Below are 6,000 nucleotides of genomic sequence, written 5' to 3'. Positions count from 1 at the left end.
AAGACATAAAGCTCAAGGAAGCTGAAAACAAAACAACATACGGCATCAGGAGCTGTGAGATCGCTGGCACCGATCACAATAAGATCTCAGAGTCAGTTCTACGTTTAACTGGCAGCCAGTGTAGTGCAGCTAAATCTGATGTGGTCAAATCTCCTCGTACCAGTAATAATAAGTCCACGATGTAGTGAGTGCAGGACGTTACAGCAACTTAACAATGCAAAGAGACAAGGGCGTTAATGACTGCTGAGACTTTGATGAGGTGTTATTTCAGAAATGTTTCTCAGGTGCATGAAGTCGGACTGAACAGCTCTTTCTATTGAAGCATCAAAACAAAGTTCAGAGTCAAATAAAACAGCCGGGGGTTTAATCTTTTGGATCCTGATAACTTTCGCCTCGTCTAAATGAATCAGTGTTTTTCTCCTTCGCCTGCTTCTTGTTTGAGCTCATCAGTTTGCATCTTGTTGTTTTGTGATTGTGAAGCACGTCGTGAGCTCTGTGGTGGAAATTCAGCCGCTGAATCTGAATCAGCTCCGTTTCAAGCTCCAAACCTGAGCAGGCTCCCGGTCGGCTGCTGAGGAGCAGGTAGCATGAAGCAGGTTATTCTGGCTGTCTGACATTTCAACCAAGCGTGGAGAGAACCAGCCGGCCGTCTCAAGGACAGCATGGCTGACGCACGAGAGGAGAAAAAGACAAGCGGGGGTCGAGGGACAGAAAGATAAAGGCAGGGGGTAAGAGATTTGGTGAGGGAGAAAGAGAGAAAGAGAGAGACAGGGTTGAGAGAGGTAGACTGAGACTACAGCAGGACAATTCATCAGTCTGGCTAAATTAAGCAGATTGCTAAATGTGGTCCCCTGTGTGAATATGAAGAAATGTGCCTCTTAATGTGATTGCCAGTGGCGGCTACGCCATAACTCAAGGTTGAAGTTGGATGAGCGCGCGTGTATGTTTGTGTGTGTGTGTTTTCGGTGGGGGGGTTATTATACGAGGACATTTACAATGTGATGATGCCAGGCGAGTGTCAAGGGGAGAGCAGAAGCTCACCAGAGTCAGCAGCTTCACCTTGTCGGAGGCGGAGTGGGCCACTGTGCCAGACTAACAGCTAAGAGTCCTGGAACTAGCTCCTGGACGTGTCTCATGTAGCAGGACACTGAAACCGGCTCAGGCTGCATGAAGACATTTTTTCACCTCTATCAATCTGAAGTTTACAGCTGAAGAGTTTTCATGTTTACTTTCCCCAAACAAAACTAAATGAAAATATATAATAATAAATAATGCCTATATACCTGTGTTGGTGCTTTTTGTGACATGTTACTGACACCAGCCGTCGAGCACCAAGAATTTGAAACAGCTGGTAGGAATACATCAAGTCTCCAACATGTGTTTGCTTTCAAATAAAATAAAATAAAATAAAATTCAATTCAGTGGATTTCAGGAGAAAAACATCATCAGCGCTTAGAGAGAAAAGGTGATTGAGTCGTGACGAACACTGTGTTTTCTCAAACTGCAGGTGAGTTTAGATCTCCAGCTTCCCGAAGCATCCCCTCAAACACACACACACACACACACACACACACACACACACACACACACACACACACACTCTCAACAATGTCACTTCTCTCATTATGTCCTTCCTAAATGTATTCTTAGTTCTGGTGCGTTTTCCTGTCTTTTTGTACATTTCCTTTTTGGCTCAACACAGATAACTCATAAATTCAAATAGCACTGATTCTCACACTCTGTGGTCGTCATGGTCACACTGGAAGGAGCTTGTGTTTTGTAGATATATTTTCCTTTTACATAAATGACAAAACAGGCCATTGGGTTTGAGAACATACCCCCAGAGACATGTCCGGTCATGTTAAAGCTTCGGTTATTAATAACATTAACGCTGCTCTGTTCTACCCAAGTGTTGAGCCGTGGCAGTTTAAGAGCAAACAAAGCAGCACCCTGAAACTGAGGCCGCTAAATGGAAAACAGTAATCAATAACTGTATTATTTACACCTGTGATTTTCCTACTGTGACATGTTAAACCGCCCTCTGTGGAAAAAGGACTATTAGAGTTTGGGGACATTGTGAAATTCGCAGCAAAGCACCGTCCACCTTCATCCTGATCAGAGGTCTAATCAGCCACAGTAATTGAAAACACATGTTCTCCATAAGAAAGAAACGCGTATCTACGGAGAGAGATGAATCAGAGCTGAGGATGTCATATAATTACAACAGACACTGTGCTGTAACTTTGTCTGTGTATTTTATTTGTCTTTTTGGCAAAATCCATTTTATATAAAATGTTCACTCTGATTAGGTGTCTGTTGTTAGGTGTCTGTTGTTGTGACATTCCTCTTCATGAATCAGATAACAGCATGGGCTGCATGTACAACCTTCATAACACTGTTTACCGTAGATGTGTGAGAGAGAGCAGTTTCCTGTTGTGTCATCTTCGTACTGTAGTTATATCTTCTCACCCTGTCGGATCCATTTCAGATATCTTCCACTCTTCCTGTGACACTGAGTGTTACAGCACCGCCTCCTATAGCAGCCATCGATTATCTGCTCTGATATGAAAAATGCTCAAGTTCAGGCCTTTCCTGAAGTCTTCTCTGGAGACGGGGAGTGGACACGTTGACCTTTAGTAAACGATAAATGTGACTAAGACACTGCTTTCATTAGGAAGCCGGAGCCGTGGGTCTGTCCTGCAGGTCTGCTGCTGAATGTCCTCTGGACTCATTGCTTCTGCTCCTCCAGCAGCAAACTGAACAGTTAATCTGATGATACTTTGTGGACAGTAAACGATGCTGCTGCGCAGACGGTAAACGGGAATGCAAGTTTGGTTAAGCTTAGGGAAAGACTGTGGAGACTGTGGCAAATAAACTGGTTATCTCGGTCTGTAATGTTTAGGCTTATTGAATTAAGCACTTGTGTTTCTCATTCACTTTGTTGTTAGTTTTTCCATCAGGGATTTGAACTTGCGCCCGTCCAGTCACACAGCTGTTGGTCTAACTGAGCTGTTTCACGCTGTCCCACCCTCTTCTTCAGTGCTGGGTAAGCTGGGAGGGTCGACCCCCTCCAAACAACAACTTAAACCAATTACAGCCTGCTGTGACTATAAATAATGGCTGTGTCATGATTTAAATATTCATCATGCTTCCTTTGCATTCCACTTTTCACTTGCTTTCCGTTGAATTATAAAGAGAAAATTGTCCTGTTGTTAAGTCGGTTTATGAACAGCTCCGCTCATGTTATGGTGACAAACAAAGAAAAATAAATAAGAACATTTTCTCTTCTAAAACTAATATTTTTTTTCGGAATTTGCCAGATATGTTTCTGTAGTGAGCAAAATTGTTGAAATCTTTATCATGATATGTGAGCGTATGTTGTAATAGGACAAATGTAAATGTATGCACACTAAAACTGTTGTTTATAACAATGAACTGTGTCCGATTATTCAGTAAATGGAAGAAAACTGTCTATGGAAAGTTCAGTAATGAATCTGTCGATCAGTGACATCATGTAGCACAGTGTCTAGCCCTGCATTAGAGGCTGGACAGTAAAATTAATACATTTAATATTGCACTTTATCCATAATATTGTTAGAGCAGATCACTGGATCGTTGTAGGTTTACAGTTAATTAGCATTGTGTAAACATGTAGAGTTCATTACCATTAACTTGTGGTTTAAATGTAGTTTTTCTCTGATGTGTGTTGTTAGAACTTTCCAGATCGTGTCTGTTGATAGACATGATGAAATATCACAGCCTGTATGAGCCTCACGTTTTGTCTGTTTATATTTAGTCTTTTCTCCATGAGGTATTTACATTATTATGAGTCTTTCCTGAATCTGAGCTAGAAGCCCTGAAGAAGGAGCAGCTTTCCCTTTACACTAATGAAGACATCATATCCATATTCAGCAGCTGTGTGTGTGTGTCTGTGTGTGTGTGTGTGTCTGTGTGTGTGATTCCTTCAGTGCCTGCAGGCATTAGAATCAGAGTCACGTTCCAGCGGACACTTCGGACAAAACGGTCCTGAGAGTGTGTGCATGTCTGTGTGTGTGTGTGTGTACTTGTGCTTCTGTCTTTGTGAGGACATTTTGAGTTACAGAGTGAGGACATTTTGGATGGTTCTCCCACCTTCAGAGGGCTGTGTGAGGGTTAAGACCTGGTTTTATGGTTCAGGTTCGGGTTGAGCTTATGTATTTAGTTGTGATGGTCAAGGTTAGAGTTAGAGGGAATGGAATAAAATAGTAGAAAGAAAATAGTATTATAATTTTGTAGTAATTTTACAGTGATATCATACAAGTTTAACAGTAATACATAGATAAAGATTAAGGCCAAATTTGGCGACAGCTTTGATAAGCTTATGGAAATTAAATAACTAAAGGAAATTGATTCCTACAGACTTGAACTGAAAACAGAAACAAACAACCTAGTATCATGATGCTCTCTCAGTTCATTATACCACTGACAGCCTATCACAATAAGCCAGGGTCAGATCTTAGAAATGTTTGAGCACAATCATGAACGTATAATAGAAAATAGATGAAAAACGTTTTCCGATGCCTTTCGTAAGTTAATCAGTTAATCAATCATTGTACTGAAACTATTACTTATACTATCTCTCCTTATTTTTTTCAGTATAAATTCATTTTATTTTGTTCTACTTTAATTGATGTCTTTTTTTCTTTTTCCCCTTTGTTGTTCCCCTGTGATTGAGCCAAAAGTCCAGTTACAGTTAGACCACAGTAAACTCACTGCTGAGCTCCACAGGCACATTATATATCTCTTTAAGAATATCACAGGGCCGTGAGGTCAGTCTAAACTCAACAATAAGTTCTTATTACAGTGATTTTTTTCCTAGGGGAATCTATGCGTAAGGGGCAGAGCTCGTGTCCAGGTAGTGACACCTCTGCCGGCCAATCAGTGACGACCTCCGCGACCACGCTGGCCAATGACAGCGTCCTGTGGGCGTGTCTGTGCACTGCGAGGTGCGTTTTTTGGAGTTTGCTAAATGACTGCAGCAAGAAAATACAGTGTCGGAGCGCACCGAGCCTGGCTGCCGTCTATAGCCCACTGTACCTCCGCGCGTGTGTGTGCGTGTATGTGTGTGTGTGCGCCGGGCAGGGGCCAGTGTCGCTGCCGCTCTCCTGCCATGGAAGAGGGTCCACGTCGGTCCGACGCGCAGGTCTGCACGTTATTATAACACTCTCAGCTCTCCCGGGGGGGACCGATTCATTTCTTTCTTTTTAACGGAAGCGGTGCCCGGATGGGAGCGGATGCGGAGCGCAGCAGCAACCGCCGGTGCGTCTCCAACTTGACCACCACCAGACAATGGGAGTAGCTGAGCCGTGCTGCTGCAACGCCAAGTGCTACTACTGCTACTACTACTCGCCCCTGGGAGACAACTACGAGAAGAAGGAGAAGCAGCAGCAGCAGGACGAGGGGGTAAAGAAGAAGGAGAGGGAGAGGAAGAAAAGGAGACAGACTTGTTCTACCTGCAGACCTCCCTCTCTGAGCAGCGGCGCCGGGAGTCCCGCAACAGCCGATACGCACGGATCCAGAGCGACGCTCCGGCTTCTGGGATGCATGTGAGAGAAGAACTGCAGATCTGATCCGAGAAAACGGACTCCTCTGTGCGGGTCTGTTCCGTGAGTGGAATCGGGATTATAACACACATGCACAGTTTGCCAGTCTTCTGGAGACAGTGAGACGCAGCGTCCCAAACCGCGCGTGATTCTTTTTTCCACCACTTACGGAATATGTCTTATTTCTCCTGTAACCGCTGTGGATCGCACAGACTGGACTTCAGAGTAATTGGGTGTAATTGTGTGTCAATTAACAGCAGCCTGTGAGGGGCAAACCTCCTCTCCGTGAACCCCCCTTCTGGTCTTCCTCCTCCCCCTCTATGCCCCACCTTCCCCCCCAGCCCAAAACCTGGACGAGCTTCCTCCCCGCAGCCCCGCCGGTGTCTCTGCCTGCCTCTGTCCGTGGTCCTGAGCACAG

Source organism: Toxotes jaculatrix, chromosome 10, assembly GCF_017976425.1.
Source record: "Toxotes jaculatrix isolate fToxJac2 chromosome 10, fToxJac2.pri, whole genome shotgun sequence".
In the NCBI taxonomy this organism is placed as follows: Eukaryota; Metazoa; Chordata; class Actinopteri; family Toxotidae; genus Toxotes; species Toxotes jaculatrix.
Note: the sequence above shows the minus strand (reverse complement) of the source record.